The sequence below is a fragment of the Rissa tridactyla genome, chromosome 2 (assembly GCF_028500815.1).
Source record: "Rissa tridactyla isolate bRisTri1 chromosome 2, bRisTri1.patW.cur.20221130, whole genome shotgun sequence".
Lineage (NCBI taxonomy): Eukaryota > Metazoa > Chordata > Aves > Charadriiformes > Laridae > Rissa > Rissa tridactyla.
Genome location: NC_071467.1, coordinates 95,431,862 through 95,449,153, shown reverse-complemented (window position 1 = coordinate 95,449,153; position 17,292 = coordinate 95,431,862). Strand labels below are relative to the sequence as shown.

At 44.6% G+C, this 17,292-nt stretch overlaps 1 protein-coding gene across 2 annotated transcripts in view; it reads left to right on the top strand.

Annotated features, from left to right (window-relative positions):
- The first annotated feature begins 1,371 nt into the window (after nucleotides 1–1,371).
- NEDD9 (neural precursor cell expressed, developmentally down-regulated 9) overlaps nucleotides 1,372–17,292 on the top strand; it is a 105,247-nt gene continuing 89,326 nt past the window's right edge. The window contains exons 1-2 of one of the 2 annotated variants that reach the window (XM_054190168.1): nucleotides 1,372–1,517; nucleotides 3,328–3,460. The gene's annotated coding sequence lies outside the window, so the exon portion shown is untranslated. Of the gene's footprint in view, nucleotides 1,522–3,327; nucleotides 3,461–17,292 lie in introns of both variants that reach the window. The other variant, XM_054190169.1, reaches the window with a different exon arrangement.

Below are 17,292 nucleotides of genomic sequence, written 5' to 3'. Positions count from 1 at the left end.
CCCACTCTGAAATCCTGTGCACTGAGACTAAAAAGATGAAGTGCAATGAATTGGCCTTTCTCTCTCAGCTCTCCATGTCTTGCTAACTCCAGCTTTCTTGCTGGCAGCCCATCAGACGCTGGTGCTTCACACTTTCCCCTTGCCCACAACTTTTGACCTCAGAGGTCTGGCTCAATTTTCCCCACTCACTGACAGAGCTCTTTGGATCTTGTCTTGACAAAAAAATGTGTATAAATTCTTTTTTACTGTCTCACACCATCACTTTATCTCTTCCTGTACCACCTTCTCCCCCTCCTCATCGTGCAATGAGAGGAGTTTAGAGACTCAGTACAACCAATACGGAGAGATCAGTTACTCAGTATTGTTTGCATGATAGACATTAGTGCCTCTCTCCTGAGTTAATTAGATTTTCCCCTGCCTGCTTAGTGAGGCTGGCAGAAGGGCAGCGTGGTTGAACAGCCTCTGCTTGACAGCTTGTTCCCTTTCAGCCCTGCAAACAGCCACTGAAAAGTCTTCTATCAGCATTGTACTACATCTGTTGTTTTTCTAGAAATTACTAGCACCTGTGGTCAGGACAACCAAAACACCTGTAGCGATGTCTCAGAGGACACAGGAGCTTTCCTCATGCTCCCTCCTTCATTGGATGTTCTTTGCTTTATGACCGACAGGAATTTTGCCATTGAAGAAAGGGGTTGTTCACCTGATTGTACTTTCCCACTTTGTGGGTTTAGATGAATGGCCAGGCCTTGTCCCAGCTCCAACACCGATGAAGGGGGGCACGCCAAATCTCCATCCCTCCTGATCCCTACCTGCATGGGAAGGAAACCTCTGTCTGCAGCAACCCCAGTATCCCTTAACTCCATTTTTTTTAAAGCAGCTCAGGCTCTTGGCTTCTTAATTGTTTGTGATAACAAGAGCGAGGGTCCTGAAGCACCAAGGCACTTCTTGTCCGTGACCGTAATCCACGGAGGTGCTGAGCTGTGGGAGCCAGCAGCCGTCTCACCACTCATGGCACCACTGGGCTGCATCATGGAAAGCTCAAAGCCCATGATCTGACTTTCCAGAACTACAAAGCTCTTTTTTAGTACCGAAGCAAGGTTAGAAATATCCTCAGGAACTGGGACTGCCAAGTAAATAATCATAATAAAATGAAATTATTACTCAGGATAGCTCCCCTGAATCTGGTGCCTAAAAGACAGCCACAGACAACCACTGAGCTCTCCCCATGGGCTCTCTTATTCTGGAGCACTCAGCCTGAATATCTGAGAGATCCTGTCAAAAAACAGAGTTTGCCAAGCAGAGAGGAAATTACTAAAACCGGAAGAAAAACATTTGTGGTTTCTCTCTTTTACAAGAAAGAGGAGAGACGGAGTAAAAATGTACTCCTACAACCTAGCCTTCCCTAACAAGCCAATGGGCAGACATGGTTTCTTCGGGCTACGATAACCTTACAGAGGATGCAAGAAAGCCGATGAGAAGGGTCGACGGAGGGCATTAGGAGCAGTGTCCCTGGCAAGGTAAGTGCTGCACGATGAAACCCCTCCGTTGCAATTGCTGGTGTTTCGGCAAGGTGCTGCTGCCTAATAACTGAGCCTGAACCTGCAAGTCTACCAACAGTCTGGTCCCTCTTCATTTAGATATGCAGTGACCTTCTTGATTTGTTGAAGAATCCTACCAGTTAATTTGAACTCTGCTTGTTAAAGGCTAAATTATTTGCTGTTGCACTCTCATGGGCTTTTTTTTGTTGAAATAATATTTTCTGGGTGACAACTGACCATTGCAATTTACCTACTAGCATCCAAACAGTCGGAGTGAGTTCTTTAGTGAAGACACGTTTCATGAGAAATCAGACAAGTCCTGTCTCATTTCCAAAGGCAAATCAGGAAGTTGGCTGGCAGCAGTGAGCTTATTTGCAGAGTTGCCGCTCTTGTTCAAGAGAAGCCAAACCCCCTGCGCCTGCCCTTTGCCGAGAAGAAATACATCATAAACTCTTCCGGAGAAAGCTCATCCTTGCCCGAAGTTATGCATTACCAAACCAATTGTCGGCTCTTAATTATATCATTGATTGTATTTATCGAACAGGAAGTTTATCGTTGCCTCTTTAGGCAATGATAAATATACAGCATATATTATATACAGCAAATGTGCTTCAGTCAATCTTGGATGCATCAGGACATACTGGTAGTTCTCTAAACAGAGGTTTAGGATGTGAGAAGGCTAAAAGATAATTTTAAAACAGAGTTTTAAAGACAAGAGAGATCATTCTTTGCAAGTGCAGATTTCACCGTAGATTGCTTGTGTCATTCCTATTCATTCCTAGGCTTTCTATCCGGTAGCTTTTCACATGGTTGAATTTTAATCACATATTTTTTTTTGCTTTATTTAGGCAACTCATAGTGACCAAGGAATGTAACATGATTGCTGTTTTGCTAGTCTGTGGTGTTCGGCAAGGTGTTTTCTAATGCTAGTGGCATACAAGAAGCAAAAAAAAAATAAATAGAAAAAAAAGCATCTGCGAACATTATTTGAATAACGACTACAAAGCTGTGTCAGCAGTACATGCCCCTCTTTTTCACTTTCTGCAGCTGTTCACAACTGATCTGTGATTGTACAGAGACCAAGTATGAATGCTCAGGAAATACTGCATGGTGACTTGTACCAGGCAGTGCAGCCTCTTTGAGATACACCATTCAGGGTGTGATAGGATATGACAACAGGATACGATTTGGGTCACGCTGTGTATCGTAAGCAGAAAATGAATTGGTTTGTCCTCTTTTGGCCTATTTGAAGGAATCATTTCATGGGCTAAAAAACATGCTTGGATAAAATGTTGGTAGACTAAATTCAACCAAGTAATTTGCAACACCCTGTGAATTTTTAAAGAGGGACTATTACTCCTGCTGCACTGAACGGTTCTCCTGTACTTCTCTTTTTGAGATCTGTCCGTGTGCTGCCTAGAGGACAAGGAAAGGCTGGAGACACCTGTGTGGTGGCCAAATCTCACTAAAAGCAAGCCTCAGCAACCTCACTGTAGGTTGCTGAAGTCTGTATCTACCAGCTGCAGATACGACAGCCCTATCTAAGCCAGGAAATAACAGAGAGAAAATCCAGCTCAGTGCTGAAGCTTCCTCTGAAGCAACATTGCTTACATGGTCAGTTAAAAAAGTTATCTGTGTTGGTAAAAGCATTGCATAACAGTTGGCAAAGCTTGACCAAGGATGGGCATGGGAGCGTTGTGCTGAGGCTAAGTGTCTGGAACATGAAATTTTTTGTCTGCTTCTCAGGAAAACAAAACAAGGCTGATAACAACAATTTATCTTTCAACAGACAAGCCACACTGCCTCTCGGAAAGAGCTTTGACTCTCCTTCAGAGCCAAGGGCCCACTGTGGCTTAGAGGGCTAGCCTGCACCTGATAGCATAGAGATAAATGAACACGTTGGGACCAAGCTTTGAAGGTTGGTGAGACACATTGCCTCACAGCTGGAGAATTCAACTTTCAGGCCTGTGACAGAGGAGGTGAGAGGAGTGCAAATAAGGAAGGAGGAATTTGGTGTTTAATGGGGGAAGGGGAATGAGGAAGGGTGAACTAGTTTGGGGAAGGTACAGCATTCTCTATCACCCCCTTAACAGTCCCCTGTTAAGAACTCTTTCTGCCAGTTGCCTTGCCCACCCTTTCCCCAAAAGTGAAATTTCTCCTTACCACTATAACATGCATTTTGATCTGCATGGTTTCCCACAGAGAGCACAAATTTGAAGGGGCTGTTACATAAAAACGTGAGCGATTGCTGCACTAGCACCCCCTAAAGCACTAAACCATGTATCTAGCCTATCCTCCTAAATCCAGCTTTCTCTGCTCCTGGAGAGTTTGCCCCCAGTCATGGGCATTATCATTGATAACGACAGCTAAGATTATTCTATAACTACTCAGCATATCTTTGATTGTAGGTTACAGGTTGTTTTATTAAAAAAACAAAATAATTTTCATTAGCTTTCTCTCACCTAAATTGGCTCTTTCAGAGCAAAGCACTCTCTGAGTGCTCTACCATACAAGCTTAGTGGCAGGCATTTTATCAGAAGCAGCATATTTTAAGCAAATACTAAAATTGTAAAGAAATTTTAAAGTTGTACTTTCAAGAATCAAAACTGGAAACTATTGTTCTTGGTACTCATTGGGAAATCAATTTGAATGAATCAATTGCTAACCAAAGAGTATATCATTAATACCAAATACTTAAAACACTCCCAACAGTGTCTGGGGAATAGCCTGAAAAGCAGAGACTATTCTGTCTGTGAGTGGTATAACAAGTGGTACAATATATGCCATTCCTTGGTTCGAAGTATGTAGTTGGCTGTGCTCAGACCCTCTGACATCCCACCTAGGACCAAATCAACAGTTCTCCTCTGTCAGCAATAAAAAAGAGACGTAACAAACAGATTCCCAGGAGATTTAGGCAGGGCAGTGTATTATAGGGCAAAAATTAACCATCTTCAATTAATCTTTGTGATACCTCTCATTTAAAACTCAGTGTTTGCATCTACATGGCAAGCCAGAAAAAAAAGCTCTAAGCACAACATTCCCCATAACTGATCCACCCTGTATTCTTGTTGGAGACACTCTCAAGATACCGCATAGACATCTTCCCTGAGGTGAGGAGCAAGCAGGGATCAAACCCACATGTATATTTGTGTTTTTCCCTCTGTCCAATTACTGATCCAAATCCTCCTGTCCTGTGCCCGAACTGCACCGGGCTCCCTGCCTGAAAGGACATCCAAACAAGTACCCCCTGCTGCATCTTCTACGTGTCTTTCATAGAAAGCCTAGTCTTGGTTTATGGACCTTCCTTCTTGTTATGGAAATGACTGCAATATCCATGCATTCAGCATGAGCAGGGAAAGTTCCAAAGGATTTTGTGGCCTTTAGGGATGCTTAAACCAGAGCTGGTCTAAGCTCTGCGATATTTTTCCCTTCTCTAAGTAGCTTCTAAACCTGTTGGCTTCCTCCCACTGGTTGTCTGCTACTAGAGAGGGACCAAAGGGCTCTTCTAGAGGTGACAAGGAGACAAGGGACTGAAACTTCTGAGGAGAGAATATTCGTTCATGTGGCCACTGAAAAAATTGAAGAAGACAAAGGGAATCTTATTTTATAAAATCATCTAAACTGCAAGAAATTATCTCCGTTACTGTGATTCGTAGGTTAAGGGAGGCTTCCTCGGTTAGCTGGGCACCATTGTGTCATTTCTTCACAAGTTTCACATGATGTGTTGAGACACACGATGGCCTGGTGCAGGAATTTGGCCATAGGGGAGTAGGTGGCCATGAAGCACCCACATCCCTATCCCCATCTTTGCCCCTAGGCCACAAGGAAAGAAATCCGCTTTCACTAACACATCACCTCCTGCCGAGTAACGGCTTGTTCCACCAGTGCCATTTCTGAGTAGACGAACTCATCACCAATACAGCATCTCTAAACCTCACGCAGGACACCTCGGCAGAACTTTATTTTGCCTTACATTACTCTTGTATGGCTTTCTAAAAATAGGACATCCTTGCGTAATGATAGCACTGATTGCTTTTACTCGCCTTTCTGATTCAAAGCAGTCCAAAAAAATTTTTCTTTTACTAAGCTGCAACCAAACAGACCATTGTTGAAGAAAAAGGAAAGAAAATGCCTAAGCAGATTTTCTACCACAATAATTAGTGAGTTTTAACCCCTGCAGCCTGGTTCAAATATCAGACCGGCAATCTTGGGAGCTGCACACCCTCAATGCTGTGCTGAACTCTTCTTTTGAGCATAAGTATTCTGGGTAAGAAGCATCACTGATGATGAACTATCCATCCCACATGTATTTCCTAGGAGGATCTGTGCTTCAGAAAGCCCCTCTGAAAATCAAACTGTCTCCTTCCTCTAGCACGTTGATAAGCATGAGTAGCAAATCATGCTGTTCCCATGCTAATTAAACAGCAAATTAAGAGGTGCCACAGAGCTAGGATTCCCGTTGCTCCCTGCCCGGACCCCACAAAAACATCCTTCTTAACTTGGGATGCCTTGATCTGAGGTGAAGGAGGAGGAGGAGATTTTATGGTCATTTAACCCACTGTGCAGGTATACAGCTCACTTTGCAGCCCAGCTAGGGACATGGCCCACTTCAACAGAGCTGAGAGAAGGGCTCCTTTTTTTGCCTTTAGCAAGACAGACGTTCTTCAATTTATTTTATGGCTACAGATGACATAGCTGTCTAGAGGCACTCTGGTGAGGAGAAGCGAGGAGGAGAAGAGCCAGCGTGGGGGTGGAGAGCTGCAGCTCTGCCCCTCCATTTGATGTGGTCTCTTTTAAAGGTCACCCACTGGGACCCAACATCAGTCAAACTATTTTTGTAAAAACAACAGCGATCCCAATGAAGATTTATATAACACATTTGTGCTATGGCTCTTGGTTCCTTTTTCTTAAATTACTTAAAGCAATATAATAACTTTTGCAGGCATATTGTAGGAGACTGCCAACATTTCAAACATTTCCTTGATGTAGGATGATCACAATTGAAAGGAATGTGAATTCTATCCAGCCGTCGGTAAGGTTTTGTTTTCCTTAATCCCTGAGACTAAATCATTGGATAGCTTTTAGCCTCCAAACTAAATCTTAATTGAGACTTGCTGTCATTTAGGTTACCGCGTGACTCTTCTAACCAAAGCACCAAGGGGCCGCCTTTGAGGAAGCACTGGGACAGGGACTCTTAGCACTTCTTATTGCTCTGAGCTGCTTGCACAAGAGAGCTCTTCAATACTTCAAAAAAAAGCTACCAAAATTTCTTTTCAGTATTAAATTTTCTTTGTTTGAAGTGCTCTCCCAGTCAAACCTGTGAACGGTGTAACCCAGCAGGATTAACACAGACTGGAAATAAAACCAGTGGTTTGTGTCCCAGGGTGCTGTCATTTTGCTTTGCATTGCCCACACATGGGTGGTATTTTATTTTTTTTTTGCCCCCAACGTGAGAATTCAGCTTATCTCAAGAACTGTACAAAACAGAAACAAAATCCGAAACCCTCCATCCCCCAGAAAAGACTCACTACCAGTTGGGTTTCATCTAGGTGTCTTTGGAAGCGTTGAAAACAAAACCCAAGCAGTTCAGCTGCGATGGCCGTGTTAGTGAAATTAATAGTAAAGATCCTGACACAGAGGAGAAAATTAGGGGTATTTTAGTGCCATTTCAACTGAACTAATTCGGGATACCTCCAAGCACTCTGGCAGCTAAACAGCAACAATTTCCCCAGCGAAATAGCTTATGGTCCCTTTTCAACAGGATGAGGGCAGTTTCTGTCACCGTTGCCAGGATCAGCCACACATGCAAGCAGATGGGAGTGGAAACATCAAGTACAGCCCCCTGTTCACCTCCCCAGTGGGAACAAACCCATGCCAACACCAATGGAGTGTAAATGTCCTGCCAAAGGTGGGAGCAAGGGAGGAGGGCGAGAATCAACCGCTCGTCACCTCCCCCAGCCCCGCTACATCTCCACGGCATCCCTCGGGCAACATGAGGGATGATCTGGAGCCTTTGTTTAATTTAGAGGGAAAACCTTGAAGCATTCACAGTTTTCCGTGACCAGTCTGGGGGAGATGCACTTAAATGGTAATGCAAAGGCTTAGCTCTAACTAGGATTTTAGCCCCGAGACTCAGGTAGACTAATAATTTAGACTGACTGACCAGGTTCCGCTAGTGTTGGTGAATACAGACAGGCCATTTTTCACCCCAAAACGAGTAGGGAAGAGATGAAATCCAGGAACCTCTGGAGGGACCCGTTTCCTCCCTTTCTAGGAGGACTGTAGATTGCTAGCCTGGGAGCGCACGTCTAACTCTGTTACAATTAAAATTAGGTCAGGGGCGTCTGGGTTTCTGCACTGTGGCTTCTCCCTTTCAAACAGCGAGTGTTAACTCATTCCTCCTTCATGAGGGAGTCGCAAGGTTGAACGCCGTGGTGGGTGCACATCCCGCACACAGTGCACTACCCAGCGCTGACAAGAAAATAAAAACCCCGTACACAACCAGCCAGAGCACCTCAGCACTGCACGGCTTTCACGCCAAACACCACCATCTTCCAGAAATATAATTAACTGTGGTTTTTTTTTTTATTTGAGCTGTTGAGAGTTCCCACATCAGAATCTTACTTCTATTTAGCATCTGGATTCAGCTAAATAACGAATCCCAGTGAGCATTTTGCTTTAGGGAAGTATTCCCAATAAGTACCAATGGACTTTTGATTTTTTTGAAATTATTCTAAATGCATGGCTTAGTGGTAATTAATAATAAGAGCGACTGCTGCTACTTCTTAGCACAGCTCTCGATCACTACCAAAACTTCTGCCAAAATCCTACTAATGGAATAGTACAGGTTGGGGAGCAACTGACTGCTGCAAGGGACATCGGCGCCCTGGCAACGAGTCAGCTACACGTGTGCCAGCAGCACACACCAGCAGCAATGAAAGCCAGCAGAGCACTGGGCTGCACCAGCGGGAGCATGGCCAGGGGAAGTGGTTATTCCCCTTCGGTCTGTGCTCATTACAGCGTATCTAGACACCGTGTCCAGTTTCACCCCTCCAGTACAGAAAAGTCACCCACAGTCTAAAATGAGTTCAGTGGAGGGCCACCACAATGGCCACAGCTGGAGCACCTAACCTTTGAAGAGAGGCTGAGGGACCAGGGCTCATTCAGCCTGCAGAAATGGTAGCTTTGGGTGATCTGTCAGCAGCCCTACAGTACCTACGAGAAGGTTATCATGAAGACTGAGACAGGCTCTTCAGAAGTGCACGGGTGGGAGGACAAGGCACAAAGGCTGTACATCGAAACAGGGGAGTTTCTGACTTGGTGTGAGGAAAATCATTTTCCCCACAAGGACAGCCAAGCAGCAGAGCAGGTTGCCCAGAGGAGCCATGAAGTCTCTATCCTTGGAGGTTTTCAAGACTAACTGGACAAAGTCTTGAGTGACCTGGGCTGATCTCATAGCTGCCCCTGCTTTGAGTAGGAGGTTGGGCCAGGTGAGCTCAAGAGGTCCCTTTCCTACCTGAATTATTCTGAGATTCTTGTACTGTAAACTGTCATTTGTCTTTAAAAATATGGAAACATCATTGGATAGCTCTTGGGAGCACACAGGGCAGTTAAACTATAATAACCTGTGGGTCTTCTCTCCAATAGCATCATATCCATTTAGGTAAAGATCTCCTGAGGCCAGAACTCAAAGGTTGTCATCATTATAACTACGTGAGTGGTCATGACTAAATGCTGATCTGCCAAGATCTGGTCTGGAGCCAAATGAAGTAACTGGAAAGTTTGAGGGTACACATCAGCTGACTTGACACGTGGATATCCAAACCTGAACTCATTATTGGCAACTGAATTACTCTCTGCGAGAAGACATAAGTCCACGTCCCTAGGCAGAAAGCTAAAATAGGTCGGACTGATTAGTGCCAAAACACATTTACTCTCCTCTGACTACAACTGCTCCTGATACAGCTGCGTGAACACCTGTAATGTTAGATGAGATGCATCCTACCCCTATTAACTTCAGTGGGGGAGGTGGTGCATGATGTTTGGAGCCTATCGAGGTCAGTACAGTCAGACTCAGAAGTAAAATATACAAACTCCATGCACAAATATATTTCTGGTGTATTTTCCAAATTAGAGTTTTATTCCTGCAGCTTTGCGATTGTAAGGGTTATTCACTGGGGAGATATTTTCCTTTTTGACCACCATGGGTGGAACAGTCTTGTCTAAGAAGTGACTGGGCGAAATTTCATAGTGAAAAACATGAGGAATGCAGAGAAGAAAAATAACTGACTCTACTAGCACATCTTAAAAGTTATGAATGCACTGTGGGATCCAATAACTTTTCACTGAAGCCTGTGTACATTGTGCCGGGCTTCTCCCCATGTCCACCACACAAGCAATATGAGCCTGTCCTCACGTGCTGTAGCAGTGGAAAAGGCTGGTGCCACCTTCCACGTTACCAGGGCAGATGCCTCCAGCAGATGGGGACGAGCTGCCCAGGGTAAGAAGGGCTGCGGGAAGCCTGAAGAAGTTGGGGTTAACTCTGTAGTTTCACAGCCTGTTTCTGTTGGCAGAAGCAGGAGGCCACAGGGCGAAGTGAATCGAGATGCCGATCCGGGTTAAAAATAACCGCGTGGGAGGGGAGAGAGGCTGGACCAAGAGGAGAGCAGGGCAGTGGATGGCTCTGCTCCCAGCTGGGCAAATGGCCAGGAAGTGGTGGTGGCCCCAGAGGGAGCAGGATGAAGGGTGGGACCACTGCTCTCAGAAGCCACCAGCTCGTGCTGGCTGGGACCTGCTGTGGTGGAAACCCAGTGAGCTGAGCATGGGTGAGGCAAGGTGGAGGAGGGTCCGACTGCTGCCCCAGAACACCCCCAGTGGGTAAACAGCAGAAAAGAGCAAGTGACCAAAGATGAAAGGCACTATTGTTCCCACACCCTGGGCATAATATGTTTAGGTTGGAAATTAGAATGAGGTTTCATTTCCTCTTCATTTCACTTGTTTTCTTCCATCTTCAGCATTTTTATCTCCGCAAATAAAACAATGCCCAAAACAGAATCCCTTCGGCATCCACCCATCGTTAGCGGTCCCTGCAAAACGACTTCTCTGTCGGCATCCTAGTGACAGGCAGAGCCACAGTAGTATAAGGATGTAAGTGACAAACAGGTCTCAGAGAAGCAACAGCTTGCATTAGCTAAACTGAAATTAAGAAAACAACAGGCAAGCTTTCAAGTACACAGGTCTGAAGAAATGCTGTGTGCCCAAATCTTACTTGTTTGCTCTTAGCAAATATGCCAGCCCTCCAGGAATTGTGGACTAACCCTATCAGCCTTCCCTCTCTTTTCAGTGTTGTTTAGTTTCCAGCTCCCACCATCCATGTTTTCATTTTTACTTAGTTTTCTAGTGGCTGATTGTTCCATTCTTCTGATGTTTTCTAAGCCGCCTCCAGGCACCCACCACCTCTGTACCCACATAACGGAGCTCACGAGAGAAAGCATTAAAATGGAAGGGAGATGATCAGGAGGGATGGCACGAGCCATAAAGGTCCTCCATGCAGCCTTGTCTTTTGTACTTTAGAAATCTTTTGATAATGCATCGGTGCCTCAATATTCAGGTCTCATCTCTAGCTTTCTCCCTGCACGTTTTCCCCCCCTCTCCTCCTGCTGGTACGAGAGCAGGCTCCCCGACACTTGCTCTCTGAGTAGCTGGCAGCAGCCACACAAGAAACTGTGGCTTGTGCTGCAGACATAGCCACAGAAAAACACACACTGACAAGCCACACATCTACAAACGCCCCCCACCCAAAGGAAAATATTGCAATTACCATTATTAGGCACTGCCTAATGTGGCTTTCAACTCCCAAACACCCGGCAGAAAATTCAGATCCATTTCAGCCCCTCTTTTGCCACTTTTGGAAAGTAGCTTTGCAGTTCTTGTGTAATTACTCAGAAAAAAAAATAAAAAAAATAATCCAATTATCTTCTCCTTGAGTCATGCCACTTGCTGGCTGAGTGCTGCCGAGCAGGAGACTGAATTCCCCGACCGACCCAAACAAGACGGCTCTGTGGAAAGCTGAGGCGGTGTTTGGGAATGCCAAGCCAAGCAAGCAAACAGTTTATCAAAACAAGCTTTTCTAAATTTGTCCCATGAAGCAGAACAAACATGTGGGCAATGCCATTGCTACAAAAGGCAGATATCTAGGACCCCAATCCTGAAACCTACTCCATACTTTGGCCCTAGCACAGCTGTGAAAATGAATACATCAAAATTTTTTTATCATAGTGAAGGCCCCAGTGTAGACACAATCCTACTAACATCAGAAGTCCTCCTTCTGCTGGTAAAGTTTATTCCATTTGGGAAATTTACCTGAGCTACAAATGGATGTAAAGTCAAGGTTCTTCTAGCCTCCCAACAAGTCCAAGTACATCAAACAAACACGAGATGTGTTCCTCGCTGCCTGTGCAAAAAGCCTTGTTCTGTGGTGTTGGTGCTGGAAGAGGAAGGCCTTACAGAAGGAATCAAGAGGCTTTTTGAGTGTGTTTGTACTGCCGGCACTTATTCCTGGCCCACGGCACCTTAAGCACGGTTGTTCAGGTACAATGCACTCCCATACAGGATGAATGCTCACACACCCGTTTTACTGCACCATTGCAACTCACATGTGCCAGACAAGCTTCATAAATTACCCCTGCTGACCTCTGTGGTGGTGGGGCAGGTCATTTATGAGGAAGCCAGTTGGAGTAATGACCCTCTCTGCCTCTCTCATTCAACTCCCGCCTCCCTATCTGAGAGATTAGCAAACCCCTGCCCCCCACTCCTACTTTACTCCCACCACACATCACACTCTCCAGAGTGCAATTACTTTATATAAACCATACCATGAAGATAGGTGTGCCTGCTAGCCTACTATTTTCAGTCCCCTAAATTAGCAAGGAATAGATTTTCAGGCTGCATATGCTGCCTAACGTAAAATGCTTCCTCTTGCATTGAAGTGCAGACAAATGTCTAACATCTCTGTTCCTACTGCACCTACGGAGAAGGTTGGTGATGGTGATTCCTACTTCACATGTGTACGAGCCAGTACTTTCAGTCACTGACAGGTTCCTGCTGTCCCCAAACTAGGATTCAGATCCCACAGTACACCAAGAAGTTCATCCTGATCTACACCTTCCTACACAGTACATCCGTTACCTCTCAGTCTTTAATGTATTTGTGCATAGTTGGCCTAGTACTGTGTTCTACATGATTTATATTCTGATGATATACCAAATTTGAAAACCAGTTGTAAGTCGACATAAATATTCAGTGCCTCATGGATGCAGGTAAGAGCCATCCTGGTATTTTCCTTTGTATTAAGAACTTTGTTTTTTCACTGCCCTCTTGAAAGGCAGTCTTCAGCTCAAAAACTACAGTGAAAAACTTCCCCTTTACTCAGTATTTGCAGTGTTCACAAGTACAACAAACCCAATAGTAACATCCTGGCTGTGGAACCATAAAAATAATTGGCAGCCACGAGGTGAAAGGGATTATTATATCCTGATTTCATCCTTGTTTGCATTTTGAACAGATTTGAGATACTGACCCAAAGTCTGGCTTACCCTCTGTCCAGGCAATTTAACCACTAGGATAGCATAAAGCATCCATAGGGCCAGAATTTCCTCTCTTAAGGCCCCCACATTGCTACTGCAGAACCACCCCAGCGACCCTTCTGCTGGCTCTTCTCACGTGTTACAGCTCCCAAGCGCAGCACCTCCTTCCTCGAGGGACTGATGGAAAGCAGCCCTACACTTGCTGCCTGCTCTGCCCTCTCCACCTGAGATGCTCAGATCAAACCAAGTTTCCCTACACCCCTGCCCGCAATAATTGAACACTCGATCGTTTCCAGGTTTTCACTCCAAATTGCTAAAATTACATGGGAGAAATCAGTTCTCTATGTCTAGAGCCACTGAAACTAGTGAATTTGCTTAGGCTGACCTGCTTGAACTGTAACGGCCATGGTATTTTTATCACAACACTTGTGCCTCACACAAACTCTTGTTTACCAGCATCCTATCTTTTTGAAAAAGACTCAGCGCTTACTTAGACCTCATGTAACAGGCAAGCCCCACATCCTGAGCTAAGTGGTTAGTTGCTGACACTGAAAGCAAAAGGCATTTTTAGTTGCCTGTTTTCTAATCTGAATTGGCCCACCTTCAGCACCTCACCACCTTGCTATATCCAGAGAGAGTTTTCAATTATTAATTATCCTTTGCTTTCAGGTGCTAGTGGAAGAATACAAAATCTTATCTTTGACAAAATAAATTTATTTGGCTTCCTTTGCCTCTCTTTAGTCAGCACAGTTCAACCTATGCTTGTGCTGCTTGGCCATTCTCTGCCCATCTGTCAGCATCCTTTTAAAAGCGTAAACACCAAGAGCGGACTCAGTATTTCAGTAATGGTCTCAATGCTGCGCACATGGAAATATCACCTCCTTGACCTTTACTCAGCAATCTGTTCTAATCCAAGACAGTAGCATTTGCTTTCAGGTATACTGTATCACACAGGGAGCACGTGTTTAGCCGATTATCTGTTATAACAATGAGCCTGACTGAGTCACCGGTTTCCAACGCACAGTCTCCCAGTCAAATGGCATAGCTCTAAAAGGACATTTAAGGTCTGTAAGTACCTTGAATTTGACTGAAGATTTAAATATACATTCTTTTGGATGAGATTACTTTACCAGGCAATACAGAAGACCCTGAAGAAAGTTCTGTCCTTGACATTGTCCTTTATTACTTCATCAGTGGTTGCATCATCATCGTTGTCTTTGCATAATGAAATACGACATGTGCTCTCAAGTCAAAAACCGAGTGACTGAGTAGGTCTAAGCCTGAGAGTGAGCCTTTTGGTATGTCTGTCAGGAGTAGCCATTCTGAATGCTTCCTCATTTATAATTACTTTAAAAAGTGTGACTATTAGCCAGATTACAATTCATTTACTGTCTTTAATTAGTCTTATGTATTTATAGTTTTGGTTTTTGCTCAGGACATCATGTGGAACAAAATTGTGTGCCTTATAGAAGTTTCAACAGATATATGTTTAAGTAGATAACAAACCCAGTACCTCTACCAATGAAACAGGTAGCATCTTACAAAAAAATACATTGCAATTATTTGACAGGACAGTGTTCATAAAACTACATTGATTACCATGAATATTATTACCTTCTTACCACTTCCTAACTTCAACTCCATATCAGCCTGCCTGTGATTTGCCTCAGAACTCATCAGGTTACCACCTGCTCTTCAACTATTTCAATCATCCCTCCCATCTTTTCCTTATTTGACTCAGCTGGCTGGTCTTGGCTTCAATGTCTTGACAACCAACTTTACTATTTTCCAGTTCTTGGTGCTGAAGTATGATGGAGGTATGGGTGCAGTAAATGTGAGCACATTTTTCCTCAGACTGCAGTAGAGAAAATTGGGATTTTTGTCTTGGCCATTCTGACTTATTCTACATGTTGTCTCCTCTGCTGAGTTAGAAATAAGATTTCTACACACAAGCCCAAGCATGGTTGCTTTAAAAAAAAAAAAAAAAAAGAGAAGAAGTAGTAGAAAACCTGCTTAAAATTCTCAAAACTTTCACCTTTGCTCTTCTTTTGGTCAGGGGAAGGACTCTGCTGAAAGAGGTGCAGGTGGAATCTATCCCTTCTCACATCAGCCTCCTTCCGAGTTTCCTTGAAGTGATAGAGTTGCATCACTTCAAACCGCATCACTCGTTAAGGTTTGTGCAGCACTTACGACAAACAAAGCCCAGTCTGACACATCCCTTCACCAGCGCTGCGGTGCACATGACCAGTAAGAAGAGCATAACCCTACTGCCCTCCTTCAGAACCTTCTTTCCCCAAGACAAGCAATTGGTTTACTCAGGGCAAGGAAAGGTGGCAGAAGCATTATGGAAAGAAAAAGCTCCCCTTCACTAGGCATCTCACCTCTTGGTTCCTCTGGGTCATTCAGGATAACCCCCTCTGTTGGCAGCAGGCAGAGGCAGCCACCGAAGGTGGAAGGAAGGGATGACTGACCTTCAGGAGATATCCTTTTTTGCTCGGTCCATTTCTGTGTTGTCATTACCCCAGCTCTGCCCAGCTTGTGCTATTTAAAGGAGGGATAAAGCTGTGAAAATTTGAGATTCGCTGCCTGTGTAAAACGATAGCGAATGACAGGAACGTCCCAGCCTGGGCCCAGTAAGATGGATTAGTAAAGACCAGTATGCCAAATTCCAGGCTGAAGTCTGCTGCTGTTTCTAGTTACATAAATGGTAACACGACGCTATCCATCAATTCACATACCATTTAGCACTGCTGCCTCACACTAACTCACTGCTAAATGCCTGCAACAGGAGCTCAGGTGACCTTCCAAATCCAGGTGGAAGGTTTTAAGAACTGAATTATTACTTACATACCACAGGGAAGTAACTGATACTCTGAAGTGTCTTTGACTAATGTATTTTGTCTAACATTTCAACTGCTCCAAAATTGTGTCCGATTTATCACTTCTGGCAAGAAATAGGATCACTTGTGTGGCAAGCTTTACTGATTAAGGTTGAAAACAATTTGTACAATGTTATTGCCACCTGTATTGAAGAAGGAACAGCTGCTACCCCTCACACCAGCTTTAAAGGGTAAAGATGGATGGCTAGAAAGCTGCATGCACATTCATGTGGGAAGCATGAGGAAGGGAAAACGCTGGCAAGGCCCATGCTATAAGCACATCTGGGCTCAGAGAACCGACATCCACTATGTAAGGAATGGCTCCCTGATGCTCAGCTTTGAAAGTGAAACAAATATTTAGTGCTGGCTCCGAATTTTCCAGCTTTTGAGTTTAAAAGAACATGAAACAGCCTTTGCAGCATGGAGCCATTCCACACCGATTTGCTCATTGGGTTTAGCTTACACAGCTACTCTGGGGATGGCCAACCTTCAAGAGGTGATCCACTACGCCTTGGCTGGCTACAGAGTCAAGCCAGCAAAAATCAGCTCAAGGTTTCCATCGGTTTAAGCACCGTTTTCTTGCTGCTGGCAATACTTGGGAAACGGGGTAAGACTTAAGGACTTCCTGGAATTAAATAGGAGGCACCCGGGTGTGACAAAAGATGACAAAGGGGCTTTTGGGAGGGGTGGCCTCATCCAAAATCTTGGTCTCCACCTTCTTCTTCCTCTTTATCAGGGATATGCTTCCTCTCCCACAACCTGCCCTGGTATTTTCCCCTTGATGAACACACTCACTTCCAGCAGGAAGGGCAGCAACAGCTATCGCAACAGCAGAGCGGCTCAGGGACAGGGAAAGCTTGCCCTGAGCTAAGTGGTTTGACATAAAGCATGTTTATCCAAAAGCAGCAAGCACGGTGACCTGCTGGAAGGGACCTCTTTGGTCAGCCTTTTTTTAATTCAGGAAAGGGCGAGGACCACTCATCTGAAATGTCAGGGGAAGTGTTATTACATAAAGCCTCTTTCAACTCAGTCCATGCTGTCTTCTCAGAGCAAGTCTCCTCTGGGACTTCCCCAGCAGCAATACTGCCATGCTCCCACCTCTGAAATACTCCTCCAAAACTCTAAGTTGGAAATTTAAAAAATTCAATACGGAACAAACAAATAAAAAAGCAGCCCATGGTTGCAGTGATGGATTTGCTCAGGCTCTGTTCATAACAGGTCTGGGCAAGGACATGGCAAGTCATAGCAAGGCTGTGACTGTTCTCGTCATTGGCTCTCAAAACACAAAAG